We start from the raw sequence: 18,573 nt of genomic DNA, 5'->3' as shown, positions 1-18,573 counted from the left end.
GTTATTTCCTGTGACTTTTTCTTGATTGGCATAAATTTATTCACAATATCTTATATGTTTTATATCTGCAGCACCTCTAACTGTGTTCTTTTGGCTTTCTAATTTTCTTTTAACCTTCTTTTTATAAATAATCTTGCAAAACTTTTTCCTGTTTTCAAAGAATCAACTTTCTGCTTGATTGAAGCTCTCTTTTTTCCCCAGTTCATCATATCATTCTTTCCTTCAACTTTTCCTTAACTTTGAGGTTTTTCCTCGAAATTCTTAAATTAAAAAGAGATTATTAACATCATTATTTTTCTAATATAAATAAAGCTGACTTTTCCCCTAAGATCCACTTTAGCTGCAACCTGCAAGTTTTGGTACTCAACACCATTGATAGCCATAGTATTATGTATTTTCTAATTCCTAATTTAATTCATTAACTATATCTTTTACCCATGAGTTATTCATAAGTATAATGTTCTCTAAATTTCAAATTTGAATGGATTTTTTTAATTAGATTCAGCCATGTGGGACTGCTAACATTCAGTCTTTTTTGTAAGCGATAAAGTAGCAGTTTCATAAGGTTCAACATATAGTTTTCTTTTGTTATTAACATATAACTTAATTTCATTTGGTCAGACAGCATTAGATTGTGAATTTTAAACCATAGGTAACCACATTCACACAAAAGGTCCTTGTTTCTACCATTTTGTGTTTTATTGGGGGAGGGCATGTTAAAATGTTATAAATACATGTATAACCAGTAATTTTCAATAAAAATCCTCCACAAATACTGGAAGGTTTTCTGATATGTGTTGCAGGCTGGTTCTCTGGGATGCAGACTCGGATGGAGTTTAGTGCTGGGATGTGTATCAGGGGTGCCCTTGGGGTCAACACTGTGGAATCAGGAGGGAAGAAACAGGGTAAGGCAGAGGGAAGGATCAAGCTGGATCACTGGCCCAGATGACCTGAGCTGACCCTATGGGGGTCTGGAATGAAGATGGCACCTCAGGGTTGTCCTGACACATCCAATGACCAGGCCTTTATACCTCCACCTGGATGGATCATTGCACGTAGGCTGTCCCCAGAGGGGCTGGTGGTTTAAGGTTGCCCACTGGCAGCACTTACAGCTGCTGGACAATGAGTCCCTGAAGGGAGGTCAAGACAGCACATCTCCATGTCCCCCCTGGGCATGTATCACAGCTCCAGAGGTAGGTGATGAGAGTGTACTGTGGGGGAGACCCTTGATGACTGATGTTTAAGTCGAAATGATGACTCAGTGATTCTCCTGAATACCCTCTGGTCTAAAAAATAGAGGAAAAGGTCCATGTAGGGGAGAAATCCTCATTCTCCAGGGTCAGCCCAGTTGTCACCTCTTCTAGGAAGTCACATTAACATCAGTCGCCATCTTAGGTAACTCGGATTTGTGTGTTACCCTGAGCACCTCTCGTGTTAAACTGAACCATACTAGGTTAGTGTCCTGTGTCACCCTCTTGAGAGACCTTATTTTTAAACAATGGGCCTGTTCTTTCTGTTGTACATGTAGCCTACCCTGAGTGTGAGAAAAAGTTAGTTTAGTTTCTCACTAAATTAAGTGAGAAAAAGACTTGAAACTGTGCCCTGTTCACTGATTATGGCTTCCATCAGAGTGTGCACAGAGGGTGCTCAGTAAATGTTTGTGGAATGAACAAATGATGACTGAGAGCAAACCTTCCTTCTCAACTTTATAACTTTGAGATATTAAGAGGTAGCCTGGGATAACAGAAAGCCCTGGCTTTGGAGTCAGTCACACTGATCTGTCCTTTCTCTACTACTCACTAGCAGTGTGGGTGTGGGAAAGCAGTGACCAGCCAAGGTGCCAGGACATTAGAATGGCACCATCCTTGACAAAGTAGGCTCTGGACACCCTACAGCCACGTAGTCTTAGTTACATGCTTGGGTAAGCATCTCAACCTCTGAATCTCAGCTTCTTTGACTGGAAAATGAATAATTCCTACTGTTGAACCATTGCTTTGGTTGGGATGATGACCTAAGAGCATCCAAAGACAGGGTGAATCACTGACCTTGGAGATTCTTATCACCAGGACAGGAGAACAAAATGGGTGTGGATGAAGGAGGTTTGTGGAATATAGAAGGTGTACTTGAGGAGGTCCTCATCTGATGGCCTAAACCAAACTGTTCCTCCTCCACATGTAGTTAAAATGGCACAAGCACAGGGGGAGAAGCACAAACTCTGGAGTCAGGGACAAATACTGGCTCCTCTGGGCTGGGTTTGGATTCAAGTTCTGCTACCTGGTGAGTGTGGGCTGTTAAGGTTGGGAAGCCCACTGTGCTTCAGGGTCTTTGTTGGAAAGGTGAGGTGGGGATAGCCTTCTTGATTCTCAGAAGGCTGCTGCAAAAGATTAACTATGACAGTGATACTCACAGTGAGGACTGTGCACTACTACCAGTCCATGACCTGTTTGTAGCCTGGTTAGAAGTACAGGAATTTCAAGAAAGCTAGAAACTCAAAACCATCTGTATTGCTGTGACATCCACCCTCAGGATGGGTGGGATCCTGAACACCCCAGGAACCAGTGAGAGGGTTGCACTATGGGGTGGAGGGGCACGTGGCTGAGCTGCACACTAGCCATTCACAGTGGATCATTGATTAGGTCTCAATGGGCTGAAAATGTAAAATTAGATAAAACTGATATTTAATACCAGACAGGTAAGAAACAATGCTGGATATGTTCAATGCTTTTTAACAATGCTGTATATATGATAAGCTGTCAATCTGTACTACCCTCTCTAGCACTATCCTCTTTATTAATTTTTACCATCATATTTAACTTAAAATTAGAGCATACAGGCTTTCAAAAGGCCCTACAATACAGTATGAATATTTTCAGTTCAGTTCAGTCACTCAGTCATGTCCAATTCTTTGCGACCCCATGATCCGCAGCACGTCAGGCCTCCCAGTCTATAACCAACTCCTGGAGTTTACTCAAACCCATGTCCACTGGGTCGGTGATGCCATCCAACCATCTCATCCTCTGTCATCCCCTCCTTCTCCTGCCTTCAATCTTTCCCAGCATCAGGGTCTTTGCAAATGAGTCATCTCTTCGCATCAAGTGGCCAAAGTACTGGAGTTTCAGCTTCAACATCAGTCCTTCCAATGAACACCCAGGACTTATCTCCTTTAGGATGGGCTGGTTGATCTCCTTGCAGTCCAAGGGACTCTCAAGAGTCTTCTCCAACACTGCAGTTCAAAAGCATCAATTCTTTGGTGCTCAGCTTTCTTTATAGTCCAACTTTCACATCCATACATGACTACTGGAAAAACCATAGCCTTGACTAGATGGACCTTTGTTGACAAAGTAATGTCTCTGCTTTTTAATATGCTGTCTAGGTTGGTCATAACTTTCCTTCCAAGGAGTAAGAGTCTTAATTTCATGGCTGCAATCACCATCTGCAGTGATTTTGGAGCCCCCCAAAATAAAGTCTATCATTGTTTCCACTGTTTCCCCATCTATTTGCCATGAAGTAATGGGACCGGATGCCATGATCTTAGTTTTCTGAATGTTGAGCTTTAAGCCAACTTTTTAGCTCTCCTCTTTCACTTTCATCAAGAGGCTTTTTAGTTCTTCTTCCCTTTCTGCCATAAGATGGTGTCATCTGCCTATCTGAGGTTATTGATATTTCTCCAGGCAATCTTGATTCCAGCTTGTGCTTCCTACAGCCCAGCATTTCTCATGATGTACTCTGCATAGAAGTTAAATAAGCACGGTGACAATATACAGCCTTGACGTACTCCTTTTCCTATTTGGAACCAGTCTGTTGTTTCATGTCCAGTTCTAAATGTTGCTTCCTGACCTGAATACAGGTTTCTCAAGAGGCAGATCAGGTGGTCTGGTATTCCCATCTCCTTCAGAATTTTCCACAGTTTATTGTGATCCACACAGTCAAAGGCTTTGGCATAGTCAATAAAGCAGAAATAGTTTTTTTGTTTTTCGTTTTTTTTTTTTTTTTTTTTTTCCTGGAACTCTCTTGCTTTTTCGATGATCCAGAGGACGTAGGCAATTTGATCTCTGGTTCTTCTACCTTTTCTAAAACCAGCTTTAGCATCTGGAAGTTCACGGTTCACATACTGCTGAAGCCTGGCTTGGAGAATTTTGAGCATTACTTTGCTAACGTGTGAGATGAGTACAATTGTGCAGTATTTTGAGCATTCTTTGGCATTGCCTTTCTTTGGGATTGGAATGAAAACTGACCTTTTCCAGTCCTGTGGCCACTGCTGAGTTTTCCAAATTTGCTGATGTAACAGCATCATCTTTTAGGATTTGAAATAGCTCAGCTGGAATTCCATCATCTCCACTAGCTTTGTTCATAGTGATGCTTCCTAAGGCCCACTTGACTTCACACTCCAGGATGTCTGGCTCTAGGTGAGTGTTAGTGATTACACCATCATGATTACCTGGATCGCGAAGATCTTTTTTGTATAGTTCTTCTGTGTATTCTTGCCACCTCTTTTTAATATCTTCTGTTTCTATTAGGTCCATACCATTTCTGTCCTTTACTGAGCCCATCTTTGCATGAAATGTTCCCTTTGTATCTCTAATTTTCTTGAAGAGATCTCTAGTCTTTCCCATTCTATTGTTTTCCTCTATTTCTTTTCATTGATTGCTGAGGAAGGCTTTCTTATCTCTTGCCAAGGTCCAGCCCCGGCTGATCCAGGGTATTCGAAGAGGAGATGGCATTGGCGACTATTTATTTATTTATTCATCAAAGATATAAAGAATAATATAATGAGGATAGCTCAGTAGGAAAATTCAGTGGAGAAAAGAAGCTGAGTAGCTTGGTTTACGCGGAAAATCAATATAACCCATGACACCAGGTTAGCTCTGACCACGGAGGCCGCAGGCGCCCTCTAGAATAGCGGAAGGTTCCCCACCTTAGACACCTTCTCGAGTGGGTCTTAGAAGCCCAGGCAAATAAATGGTCACAGAAGATATCCGCACTCCAGATGGAGACTCAGCTGGAAGTTAAGGAGAAAAGTGACATGGGGAGACCAAGCTTTGGTGAGCAAGGCCCGTAGCTTTATTTTCAACAGGGGCTTTTATACCCTAATTTACACATAGTTGATAATAGGGGATGCAAAGTCAGCAGTCTTTGATCTTTTGTTGACCATGATGGCTACTCCATTTCTTCTGAGGGATTTCTGCCCGCAGTAGTAGATATAATGATCATCTGAGTTAAATTCACCCATTCCAGTCCATCTTAGTTCACTGATTCCTAGAATGTTGATGTTCACTCTTGCCATCTCTTGTTTGACCACTTCCAATTTGCTTTGATTCATGGACCTAACAGTCCAGGTTCCTATGCAATATTGCTCTTTACAGCATAGGGCCTTGCTTCTATCACCAGTCCCATCCACAACTGGGTGTTGTTTTTGCTTTAACTCCATCCCTTCATTCTCTCTGGAGTTATTTCTCCACTAATTTCCAGGAGCATATTGGGCACCTACCCACCTGGGGAGTTCCTCTTTCAGTATCCTATCATTTTGCCTTTTCATATTGTTCATGGGGTTCTCAAGACAAGAATACTGAAGTGGTTTTCCATTCCCTTCTCCATTGGACCACATTCTGTCAGACGTCTCCACCATGACCCATCCATCTTGAGTGGCCCCACATGGCATGGCTTCATTTCATTGAGTTAGACAAGGCTGTAGTCTGCATGATCAGATTTTTAATAGCATTAAAAAGTTAGAAATAAGTAAATTTCTGTTTACGTGTAAAGGGTTTGTTTCAAGTCTAAAAACAATACTGTGTATGTATTTTTACCAATTCTATTCTTGAATCAACAGCATGGTCCTAAGGTTGAAGAAAGTCTGTGGAAGCAGAAGAGACCACTTTTAAACTCTCATAGATTTTTAAAATACAAGGTTTTAAGTGTAAGCTATTAATTTTCCTTTAAAAGCAGAAAGAATATGGATTAACTGAGTTTTTGTTTTTTAAACCTAATGTTCTAAGGAAAGTGTTTCTTTTTTCCAAAAACTAAAACAGCAATGTGTGTTGAAAACAGGGAGAAATATATATTTATTTGAATTTAGACCTAAAAAAATAACATTACTAGTAGGAATTGCATGCCCCAGCCCTGTGAGACATCCATTTGTACTGCATGCCCATCTGACTTGTCTTAGGAGTCAAACTGGGATTGTGTGATTTTTTTTTTTAAGAAGAACCAAGGTTAAGACTTAGACACACTAGGAATGTTCTACAAGAAGTTCACATTGGATGGTTCTGACTAAATTCACTCTTTTACTCAGCAACCATGCTCACAAGTATCCATCCCAATAGGTGGAAGCCTTGGGTATTCCAAAACACTGTTTGATCCAAAAGCTTATCATATTTAATTCTGGAGGACATTACATGAAAAACATTTTCAAAATTAAATTTTGCAGACTACCCAGATGAAAAATGAGTCTCTGAGATGAAGTTTATCTCACATTAGAAATGTCATAAGTAAATAATGATAAAGAGAACCAATGGCTTTTAAACCCTACATTTACAACACTAAAAATTTTAAAAATCCATGAGTTTATACTGATTTCTATAAGACATAAAATACACAGTAGGAAGGGAAAGCCCTTTTTTGCAGTAGAAAGTCAATTCACAAATGTAGACAGATTGACAGAAAAGTAGCAGCCATCCTTGTCATAAATAATTCAGGCAAAATTCATCATTGTACAGTGAAATGTCAGGGGTTGGAGGAGACAGCATTTTCATAGACTCCAAGTATCTTCTCAGATTAATTCTTTAGGAAAGAATGATATTTTCAAAGTAGAAATATCTGGCAAACACCTGGCTAAGCAAGTAACCAGAGTAAATATTATTAATAGTGAGCCTACTGACAGCCTTGGCTTTTTTTTTCTTGTTTCTTTAAAAATTTAAGTATCTTTGATTTACAATGTTTTATTAATTTCTGCTCTACAACAGTGATTCAGTTATACATATACATACATTCTTTTTCATATAAGTTAAATAAGCAGGGTGACAATATGCAGGTCATACTCCATTTGGACCCAGCCAGTTGTTCCATGTCCAGTTCTAACTGTTGCTTCTCCACCCGTGTACAGATTTCTCAGGAGACAGGTAAGGTGGTCTGGGATTCCTGTCTCTTTAAGTTTTTCAGTTTGTTGTGATCTGCATAGTCAAAGGCTTTAGCATAATCAATGAAGCAGAAGTAGATGTTTTTCTGAGCAGAAACCATGAGGCCCTCAAAGCCTGTGAATGTACTTCCTGGTCCTTTACAGGAAAACTCTGCCCACCATGGCCCAGAGCTCTGCTGTTCTAAGTGTGGCCTGTAGACTAACAGCGTCAGCTGGCCTAGGGGGCGTTAGAACATGGAATCTTGTCTCTACCGCGGACCCACTGAATCAGAATCTCCAGATCCCAGGTGAGTCCTCCTCATAGTACAGTTTGAGAAGTGCTGGTTTAAAGGCCCTGCTCACGTCATCCTGTGGTTGCACCCTCCCCCAGGTGCAGGCAGCCAGAGAGTACCAGGGGGTGTGGCCATCTGGAGCCCCTCCCCCTCTAGGCCGTGCCCTGAACACCTGGACCCTAGCATCCCTCCTCCCAACCCCAGTGCCTCCTTCCTGGTGCCCATGTCCCAGCCCAATGGGTAATCAAGATACAGCTGTTTATGTATGGGTGGAAAAAGGTGGCCTAAGCTTGGACTTGAAGGCTAGGGGCACTCTTGCTTGAGCAGCAGATTCCTCAGGGCACAAAGAGGGTCAGAGCCAGAGGTGGGAAGAGCAAGGGGAGGGCTGGGGGATGGGGCAGCCCCTCCCTCTGCTGTCCTGCCTTCTGTCTTGGAGCTCAGTGTCCAAAATCCCAGTCCACCAGGTTTTAATAGTTATGTAGGTGTACTTGACAGTTTTGTTTGATTGATTTATAACTTTTAAATATTTAAACATATAGTATGGACTTCATTTGCACTCTTGACCAAGGGCTCACAGATGTGAGTGACAGGTCTGTTAAATGTTTCTCAGCATGTGTTCAGAGGACCCCTTGCATCAAAACCGACTGGGATGTTGGTTAAAAATTCAAATTCCCAGGCCCCACTTGTGTAACCCCCTGAATCAAATCTTTGGGGCTGGAGCCCAGTAACCTGCATTCTGACCCCTCCCCTGGTGACTCTGATCCACAGCAGAGCTACAGGAGCACGTGGAATGGGGGAGGGAGGGGGAGGGTAGCTGCTACAAGTGATGGAGGAGGAAGGCACTGGTCCTTCCTCCCAGAAGGAAGCTGGTCTCAGATCAGAGGAAGGTGCTGACCACCAGGTCAAACCTTCCTGCTTCTCTCATCATTCTCCTCACAACCTGGCCTGACTCCACCCACAGGAGTTGGCTGCAGGGAGAAGCTGCCAGAATGGGACAAGGGTGTCCTCCTGCCGGCCATGGGGCTCTCGGTGGGTGGGTAGGTGGGTGGGGTTGCCCTGTAGAAGGAGGGATCCAAATCAGGGGTAATAGGAGCAAAGGGGCTGTGGGCACCTGGAGGGACCACCTGAACCCACCCAGGGAGTTGGGCTGAAGGTCTGGGTAGATCTTTGGACAGGACCTCCGGGTTCTGCCGGGACACAGGAGGAGTGGGGACAGACTGTGTGGTCCAACCTGCCTGGGCTCAGAGGCTGCATCTGTCAGTTAGGAGTTGTATGACCTTAAGCAATTTCCTTAAGCTCTGTAGGCTCGTTTCCTTGTCTGTGAGATGGGGATCCTAACACCCTCTAGGCTTGTGTTACAGGTAAACATGGTCATTAAGTAAAAACACACCTTTGCCATATAGGGCAGAATATACAGCAAGGTAGTTGTTGTTTACTTTGAAGCCTGTCACCTTACACCTCTGCACTTCCTGATGCTTGATATCATAGGCACTTGTCACTGGCTGATAAGACCAATTTCTTCAGACCACAGGCACAGGAAGGCTCCAGTCACAGGCACGTGCCAAACCCGTGCTTAGCCAGTGACCTAGAGCTCCCTGAGCTTCCCTGTTCAGGAGCGACTCCTGAAGTTACTGCCGAGCTGCTCCTTGTGTACGGTTCCCAGGATTTCCCTCCCGGCAAACCACATCTTGGGAATGCTGCTCATAGGTTTGTGATGAACCAAGGCTGGGCTTGTATGAAATCTCCAGGGGCAACAGTACCATACTGAAAATCACCACCAGAGGGCAGCAGAATCCACCAGTCCAGGTGAGGAGCGTGGAATGGCCAGGGAATGAGGGGCCAGGTAGGCCTCACAGCAGGCAGGAGCGGTGGGACCTCTAGCATTGCCTCACCCTCATTCACCCCACCTTCCACACACAGAAACGCACACTTCTGCTCCTGCAGAATTACCTGACCCCTGTATATTCAGTTATCTCCTCCATGTACAGTCATTTATATCCTCATTATGGCAAAGGCTGGTGGTTTGTAAACTTGGCTGCAAATTCGAATCACCAGGAGAACTCTATAAAATCCCAGTGCTGAGGCCTCATCTCAGCTAAATCAGAATCTTGGAGAGGGGAGGCAGGAGTCAACACGTTTTATTAATAAAACCCCACAGGTGATTCCACCCTGCAGCCAACTGAGAACCACTGTTGGAAGCAAAATATCTCATTTCTTCCCAAAGGGCAAATGCTTTCATTCACATTTCTGACAATATGCGGTCCATTGGAGAAAGGAATGGCAAACCACTTCAGTATTCTTACCTTGAGAACCCCATGAACAGTATGAAAAGGCAAAAAGATAGGACACAGAAAGATGAATTCTCCAGGTTGGTAGGTGCCCAATATGGAGAAGAGTTGAGAAATAACTCCAGAAAGAATGAAGAGACAGAGCCAAAGAGTAAACAATGCCCAGTTGTGGATGTGACTGGTGATGGAAGTAAAGTCTGATGTTGTAAAGAACAATATTGCATAGAAACCTGGAATGTTAGGTCCGTGAATCAAAGTAAATGGGAAGTGATCAAACAGGAGATGGCAAGAGTGAACGTCGACACTTTGGGATACTAGTGAACTAAAATAGACCAGAATGGGTGAATTTAATTCAGATGACCATTACTTCTACTACTATGGGCAAGAATCCCTTAGAAGAAATGTAGTAGCCCTCATAGTCAACAAAAGAGTCCAAAATGCAGGTACTTGGGCACAATCTCAAAAATGACAGGATGATCTCATTTGTTTCCAAGGAAAACTATTCAGTATCACAGTAATCCAAGTCTATGCCCCAACCACTAAAGCTGAAGTTAAATGGTTCTATGAAAACCTAGAAGACGTTCTAGATCTAACACCAAAAAAAGATGTCCTTTTCATCATATGGGGATTGGAATGCAAATAGGAAGTCAAGAGATACCTGGAGTAACAGACAAATTTGGCCTTGAAGTACAAAAAGAAGCAAGGCAAAGGATAACAGAGTTTTGCCCAGAGAACACACTGGTTATAGCAAACACTGTCTTCAAAGCAATACAAGAGACAACTCTACATGAGGACATCACCAGATGGTCAATACTGAAATCAGATTGATTATATTCTTTGCAGCCAAAGATAAGAAGCTCTATACAGTGAACAAAAACAAGACTGGGAGCTGACTGTGGTTCAGATCATGAACTCCTTATTGCAAAATTCAGACTTAAATTCATAAAAGTAGGGAAAAGCACTATACCATTCAGGTATGACCTAAATCAAATTCCTTATGATTATACAGTAGAAGTAACCAATAGATTCACACACTTAGATCTGATAGATAGAGTGCCTGAAGAACTATGGATGGAAGCTTGTAACATTGTGCAGAAGGTCATGATCAAAGTCACCCCCAAGAAGAAGAAATGCAAGCAGACGAAATGGCTGTCTGAGGAGGCCTTACAAATAACTGAGAAAAGAAGAGGAGCTAAAGGCAAAGGAGAAAAGGAAAGATATAGCCATCTGAATGCAGAGTTACAAAGAAGAGCAAGGAGAGAAAAGAAAGCCTTCCTCAGTGATCAATGCAAAGAAATAGAGAAAAACAATAGAATGGGGAAGAGTAGAGATCTCTTCAAGAACATTAGAGATACCAAGGGAACATTTCAAGCAAAGTGGAACACAAGAAAGGGCAGAAGAGTTATGGACTTAACAGAAGCAAAAGATATTAAGAAAAGAGGGCAAGAATACACAGAACTATGCAAAAAAAATCTTAATGACCCAGATAATTACAATGGTGTGCTCACTCAGTTAGAGTCATACAACCTGAAATGTGATGTGAAGTGGACTTTAGGAAGCATCACTATGAACAAAACTAGTGAAGGTGATGGAATTCTAGTTGCTCTATTTCAAATCCTAAAGTTGATGCTGTGAAAGTGCTGCACTCCTTTCCACTGCTTGGAAAGCTCAGTAGTGGCCACAGGACTGGCAAAAGGTCAGTTTTCATTCCAATCCCAATGATAGGCAATGCCAAAGAATGCTCAAACTACCACACAATTGCACTCATCTCACACGCTAGTAAAGTAATGCTCAAAATTCTCCAAGAGAGGTTTCATCAGCACGTAAACTAAGAACTTCCAAATGTTCAAGCTGGCTTTAAAAAGGGAAGAGGAATGAGATGTCAAATTGCCAACATCCATTGGATCATAGAAAAAGGAGAGTTCCAGAAAAACATCTACTTTGGGTTTATTGATTATGCCAAAGCATTTGACTGTGTGAATCACAGCAAACTGTGGAGAATTCTTCAAGAGATGGGAATACCAGACCACCTAACCTGCCCCTTGAGAAACCTTTATGCGTGTCAGAAGCAACAGTTTGAACTGGACATGGAACCACAGACTTGTACGAAATTGGGAAAGGAGTACATCAAGGTTATATATTGTCACCCTGCTTATTTATTTTATATGTGGAGTACATCATGCTAAATCTCAGGCTGGAAGAAGCACAAACTGGAATCAAGATTGCCAGGAGAAATATTAGTAACCTCAGATATGCAGATGGTACCATGCTTATGGCAGAAAGTGAAGAGAAACTAAAGAGCCTTTTGATGAAAGTGAAAGAGGAGAGTGAAAAAACTGCTTTGAAGATCAGCACTCAAAAAATGAAGATCATGTCCTGGAGATTATAAACAGTGCTGTGATGAACATTGGGGTACACGTGTCTCTTTTAATTCTGCTTTCCTCAGGAGAATGGCATTGAAACATGTATAATATCATATATGAAATAAATTGCCAGTCCAGGTTTGATGCATGATACTGGATGCTTGGGGCTGGTGCACTGGGATGACCCAGAGGGATGGTACAGGGAGGGAGGAGGGAGGGGGGTTCAGGATGGGGAACACGTGTATACCTGTGGTGGATTCATGTTGATGTATGGCAAAACCAATACAATATTGTAAAGTAATTAACCTCCAATTAAAATAAATAAATTTATTAAAAAAATGAAGATCATGGCATCTGGTCCCATCACTTCATGGCAAATAGATGGGGAAACAATAGAAACAGTGACAGACTTTATTTTGGGGGGCTCCAAAATCACTGCAGATGGTGACTGCAGCCATGAAATTACAAGACACTTGCTCCTTGGAAGAAAAGTTACACCCTACTTAGACAGTATATTAAAAAGCATAGACATTACTTTGCCAACAAAGGTCCATCTAGTCAAAGCTATGGTTTTTCCAGTAGTCATATGTGGATGTGAGAGTTGGACTGTGAAGAAAGCTGAGCACTGAAGAATTGATGCTTTTGAACTGTGGTGTTGGAGAAGACTCTTGAGAGTCCCTTGGACTGCATGGAGATCCAACCAGTCCATCCTAAAGGAAATCAGTCCTGAATATTCATTGGAATGACTGATGCTGTAGCTGAAACTCCAACAATTTGGCCACCTGATACAAAGAACCAACTCATTTCAAAAGACCCTGACGCTGGCAAAGATTGAAGGCAGAAGGAAAAGGACAGAGGATGAGATGGTTGAATGGCATCACCTACTCTATGGACATGAGTTTCAGTAAGCTCTGGGAGTTGGTGATGGACTTGGAGGCCTGGCGTGCTGCAGTCCATGGAGTTGCAAAGAGTCAGACACACCTGAGCAAGTGAACTGAAAGGAATTGATTATGTGGGCTTTTTTTTTTTTTTTGTAGTCTTTAATTTTTTTTTTTTTTTTTTTTTATGTCTTAGGTATATTCGTTGTGGTTAATATTTGGTATTTCAAAAAGAACATAATTACATGGCCCCCTTATTAGGAGGAGTTTTATCACTGTTTTCCTCCAGATCTAGTCCTAGGCCTGCCCTAGTAGGCACTGAGGAAGGTTGGATTTTAACTACTCAGTGAAAAACCCTAATGGGGCATGTAAGGAGTTGGGGAAGGACTCCTTTAGGGTAGAAGACTGTGTCCACAGGAGGAAATGGGAGGGACTCCAGTCTGTCCAGAGGGACAGGTTTCCACCACCAGAGTCCTGCCTCCTCTTCTGCTTCATCTCCAGAATTTCTCTCACTCTAGCCTGAAATCAAACATATCTTAACTGTTGTAGTTTCTCAAACTCACTAACCTCTCCTTTGCTCTGGACTTTTGGACCCATCTTTTTCTGCCAAGGAGCACCCCCCGCCCCCCCTCGCCCTTGCATTTTTTATTGACTGACTCTTACTCTCCTCTCAGGTCACAAGTGAGACATGGCTCTACCCAGCAGGACTCCTTCTCGCTGAGATAAGCCCCGCCCCCTTTCTTATCCCCCTCTCTCCTGACTCCCCTGTGTTGGCTCCTTTCTCCTCTCCTTTAGCCTGGAAGAGCGGCAGCTGTGTTTCCTCCAGGGACTCCAGCACCTGTCTGGGAGCCTGGGTACAGGAGGGCTCAGTATTTGGTGGCTGACTTTGAAAGCACCCAGGCGGTAGGTGAACAACTTTCCAAGTCACAAATGTGTCCACTTGCTTCTCTCTTCCCCTTGGACTTAGGAATTAGTGGCTAATAAACTTCAGGTGTTTGGGGGGAGGGTAAGGACACCTGCATGATTTAAATAGAAGACAGTTGGAGAGAGAAGGGAGAAAAGTACTGGGAAGTTCAGGAAGAGCATGGCCGACAGCCAGTTGCTGTGATTCGCACAAAGCCTGTCCTGTGTGTGTAAAGAGCCTTCCCAGATGAACATGCCATGGAGACATTCCCTGAGGGCTCACTCTGGATGGTTCTCTAATATGCTGAGGCTCTGCGGTCAAGGCTGTGAATGAAAGCTCAACTTGAGGGAAACACGTGTTGTGTCTCTTTGTATAAATGGTTGCTACTCTGCACCCCCAAACAAGCCACTTAAATAGGGACATCACACATTTTACAGTGTCCAAATCTCTCATCCACTCCCAGAGTAGAAAGGACTGGTTATCACTGGGTCCTATCCTTCAACCTCTGAGAACTCTTCACTCCCTTTCCCCAGAAGAGCAGGGCTGAGGGCCAGAAGGCTTGTCGTGTCTCTATCCCCAGCCCCCTGACTGTTGAGTAAGCCCATGACTGAGAGGTGGGGAGGAGGGTGAGATGAATGAGTGTCCTCTGGTCCCACAGCCAGTCCTCCCCCACCCTGCCCCCAGCACCTCCACCCTTCCATTCCCTCTGCCCTTGGACTTGCCTTTGGATTTCCTCTCATATTCATGCAAGGTTTCCCAGAGTTCTATCTCAGAGCTGAAATCTTTCTTAAGCCATCTTCTTTGTTGTTTAAAAGCTTATTTCTTGATAGTTGAGTGACTTCACTCTGGAGGACAAGGGGAGAACCAGGAGTATTGAAAAGGCAGGAGGGTCTGAGATGTTGATTAGTTTCTTATCTCACTTTTAAACTAGGGTGTGGGGCACTTAACACACAGCAAAGGCAAACATCACAGCATTTTCACCAGAACCAGATCCCCTACAGCTGTGACAAGGGAGGAAAAAGTACCTTTGTTGGCCCCTGACCTTCATGTCACCAGCAGCCCCTCCTGATATACTCCAGGTCTTTGGTCTGTTCTTATCTCTCCTCATAGCATCATCTTCCACGATTTGGAATAGCTTAACTGGAATTCTATCACCTCCACTAGCTTTGTTCGTAGTGATGCTTTCTAAGGCCCATTTGACTTCACATTCCAGTATGTCTGGCTCTAGGTCAGTGATCACACCATCATGATTATCTGGGTCGTGAAGATCTTTTTTGTACAGTTCTTCTGTGTATTCTTGCCATCTCTTCTTAATATCTTCTGCTTCTGTTAGGTCCATACCATTTCTGTCCTTTATCGAGCACATCTTTGCATGAAATGTTCCTTTGGTATCTCTGATTTTCTTGAAGAGATCTCTAGTCTTTCCCATTCTGTTGTTTTCCTCTATTTCTTTGCATTGATGCTGTGAAAGTGCTGCACTTATTATGCCAGTAAATTTGGAAAACTAGCAATGGCCACAGGACTGGAAAAGGTCAGTTTTCATTCCAATCCCAAAGAAAGGCAATGCCAAAGAATGCTCAAACTACCGCACAATTGCACTCGTCTCATATGCTAGTAAAGTAATGCTTAAAATTCCCCAAGCCAGGCTTCAGCAATATGTGAACCATGAACTTCCTGATGTTCAAGCTGGTTTTAGAAAAGGCAGAGGAACCAGAGATCAAATTGCCAACATCCACTGGATCATGGGAAAAGCAAGAGAGTTCCAGGAAAACATCTATTTCTGCTTTATTGACTATGCCAAAGCCTTTGACTGTGTGGATCACAATTAACTGCAGAAAATTCTGAAAGAGATGGGAATACCAGACCACCTGATCTGCCTCTTGATAAATCTGTATGCAGGTCAGGAAGCAACAGTTAGAACAGGACATGGAACAACAGACTGGTTCCAAATAGGAAAAGAAGTACGTCAAGGCTGTATATTGTCACCCTCTTTATTTAACTTCTATGCAGAGTACATCATGAGAAACGCTGGGCTGGAAGAAGCACAAGCTGGAATCAAGATTGCCGGGAGAAATATCAATAACTTCAAATATGCAGATGACACCACTCTTATGGCAGAAAGTGAAGAGGTACTCAAAAGCCTCTTGATGAAGGTGCAAGAGGAGAGTGAAAAAGTTGGCTTAAAGCTCAACATTCAGAAAATGAAGATCATGGCATCCGGTCCCATCACTTCATGGGAAATAGATGGGGAAACAGTGGAAACAGTGTCAGACTTTATTTTTCTGGTCTCCAAAATCACTGCAGGTGGTGACTGTGGCCATGAAATTAAAAGACGCTTACTCCTTGGAAGGAAAGTTAGGACCAACCTAGATAGCATATTCAAAAGCAGAGACATTACTCTGCCAACAAAGGTCTGTCTAATCAAGGCTATGGTTTTTCCTGTGGTCATGTATGGATGTGAGAGTTGGACTGTGAAGAAGGCTGAGCACTAAAGAATTGATGCTTTTGAACTGTGGTGTTGGAAGAAGACTCTTGAGAGTCCCCTGGACTGCAAGGAGATCCAAGCAGTCCATTCTGAAGGAGATCAGCCCTGGGATTTCTTTGGAAGGAATGATATTGAAGCTGAAACTCCAGTACTTTGGCCATCTCATGCAAAGAGTTGACTCATTGGAAAAGACTGTGATGCTGGGAGGAATTGGGGGCAAGAGGAGAAGGGGATGACAGAGGATGAGATGGCTGGATGGCATCACTGAATTGATGGACCTGAGTCTGAGTGAACTCCGGGAGTTGGTGTTGGACATGGAGGCCTGGTGTGCTGCGATTCATGGGGTTGCAAAGAGTCGGACACAACTGAGCGACTGATCTCATCTGATCTATCTCTCCTCAAAGTGAAAGTAGAAGTATTAGTTACTCAGTCATGTCCTATTCTTTTTGACCCCATGGACTGTAGCCTGCCAGGCTTCTCTGTCCAAGGATTCTCCAGGAAAGAATACTGGAGTGGGTAGTCATTACCTTTTCCAAGGGATCTTCCCAATCCCAGGGATCAAACCCAGGTCTCCCACATTGCAGGCAGATTCTTAACCATCTGAACCACAGGGAAACCCTCAAACTCATGTTTATTATCTGACTCCATTTGTTGGGTGGAAAATTATCTCATTAGCTTATTGCATAATAATGAGAAAAGAAAAGGAGTAGTATCAAGATAAGACTTAAGGTCTTTATCCAGTGCTTCAAAGGGAAGAAATAAGTCATTCTGGAAACTGCTGTCATGTAAAATTCCAAAGAAAGAGTGAAAGAAATTGAAAGTGGTTCAGTCATGTCTCACTCTTTGAGACTCCATGGATACAGTCCATTGAATTCTCTAGGTCAGAGTAATGGAGTGGGTAGCCTTTCCCTTCTCCAGGGGATCTTCCCAACCCAGGATTGAACCTAGGTCTCCTGCATTGCAGGTGGATTCTTTATCAACTGAGCCACCAGGGAAGCCCAAGTGCAGTATTAAACCAATGACTTGTGATGATTTAGAAAAGGAAGCAGTCATAATTGGAACAACTTCTTGGGTTCAATAAATAAAGGATTGTAATGCTGAATTAAATGCATATGCTTATAAAAACTGATGGATCTGAAGAAAACTGTAGTGAAATCCTAGCATTAAGATTTTAGCAGGTAACTGTCAGTTCCTCAAGATGTTCTTGAAATATAGTAATGAGTATGAGTATATATATCCATCAGTTCAGTTCAGTTCAATCGCTCAGTTGTGTCCGACTTTTTGTGACCCCATGAATCGCAGCACGCCAGGCCTCCCTGTCCATCACCAACTCCCGAAGATCACTCAGACTCACATCCATCGAGTCAGTGATGCCATCCAGCCATCTTATCCTCTGTTGTCCCCTTATCCTCTTGCTCCCAATCCCTCCCAGCATCACAGTCTTTTGCAATGAGTCAACTCTTCGCATAAGGTGGCCAAAGTACTGGAGTTTCAGCTTTAGCATCATTCCCTCCAAAGAAATCCCAGGGCTGATCTCCTTTAGAATGGACTGGTTGGATCTCCTTGCAGTCCAAGGGACTCTCAAGAGTCTTCTCCAACACCACAGTTCAAAAGCATCAATTCTTCAGCACTCAGCCTTCTTCACAGTCCAACTCTCGCATCCATACATGATGACTGGAAAAACCATAGCCTTAACTAGATGGACCTGTGTTGGCAAAATAATGTCTCTGCTTTTCAATATGCTATCTAGGTTAGTCATAATTTTTCTTCCAAGGAGTAAGCGTCTTTTAATTTCATGGCTGCAGTCACAATCTACAGTGATTTTGGAGCCCCCCAATAATAAAGTCTGACACTGTTTCCTCTGTTTCCGCATCTATTTCCCAGTGAAATAGATGTGATAGAACCAGATGCCATGATATTCGTTTTCTGAATGTTGAGCTTTAAGGCAACTTTTTCACTCTCCACTTTCACTTTCAACAAGAGGCTTTTGAGTCCGTCTTCACTTTCTGCCATAAGGTTGGTGTCATCTGCATATCTGAGGTTATTGATGTTTCTCCTGGCAATCTTGATTCCAGCTTATGCTTCTTCCAGCCCAGAGTTTCTCATGATGTGCTCTGCATTGAAGTTAAATAAGCAGGGTGATAATATACAGCCTTGATGTACTCCTTTTCCTATTTGGAACCAGTATGTTGTTCCATGTCCATTTCTAACTGTTGCTTCCTGACCTGCATACAGATTTCTCAAGAGGCAG

At 43.0% G+C, this 18,573-nt stretch overlaps 1 protein-coding gene across 1 annotated transcript in view; it reads left to right on the top strand.

The window, feature by feature from the left end:
• LOC102413807 (ATP-binding cassette sub-family C member 4) overlaps nt 1-18,573 on the top strand; it is a 500,000-nt gene that overhangs the window by 173,617 nt on the left and 307,810 nt on the right. The window lies entirely within an intron of this gene.

The sequence above is a fragment of the Bubalus bubalis genome, chromosome 13, assembly GCF_019923935.1.
Source record: "Bubalus bubalis isolate 160015118507 breed Murrah chromosome 13, NDDB_SH_1, whole genome shotgun sequence".
NCBI lineage: Eukaryota > Metazoa > Chordata > Mammalia > Artiodactyla > Bovidae > Bubalus > Bubalus bubalis.
This window is presented reverse-complemented; position numbering and strand designations above follow the sequence as displayed.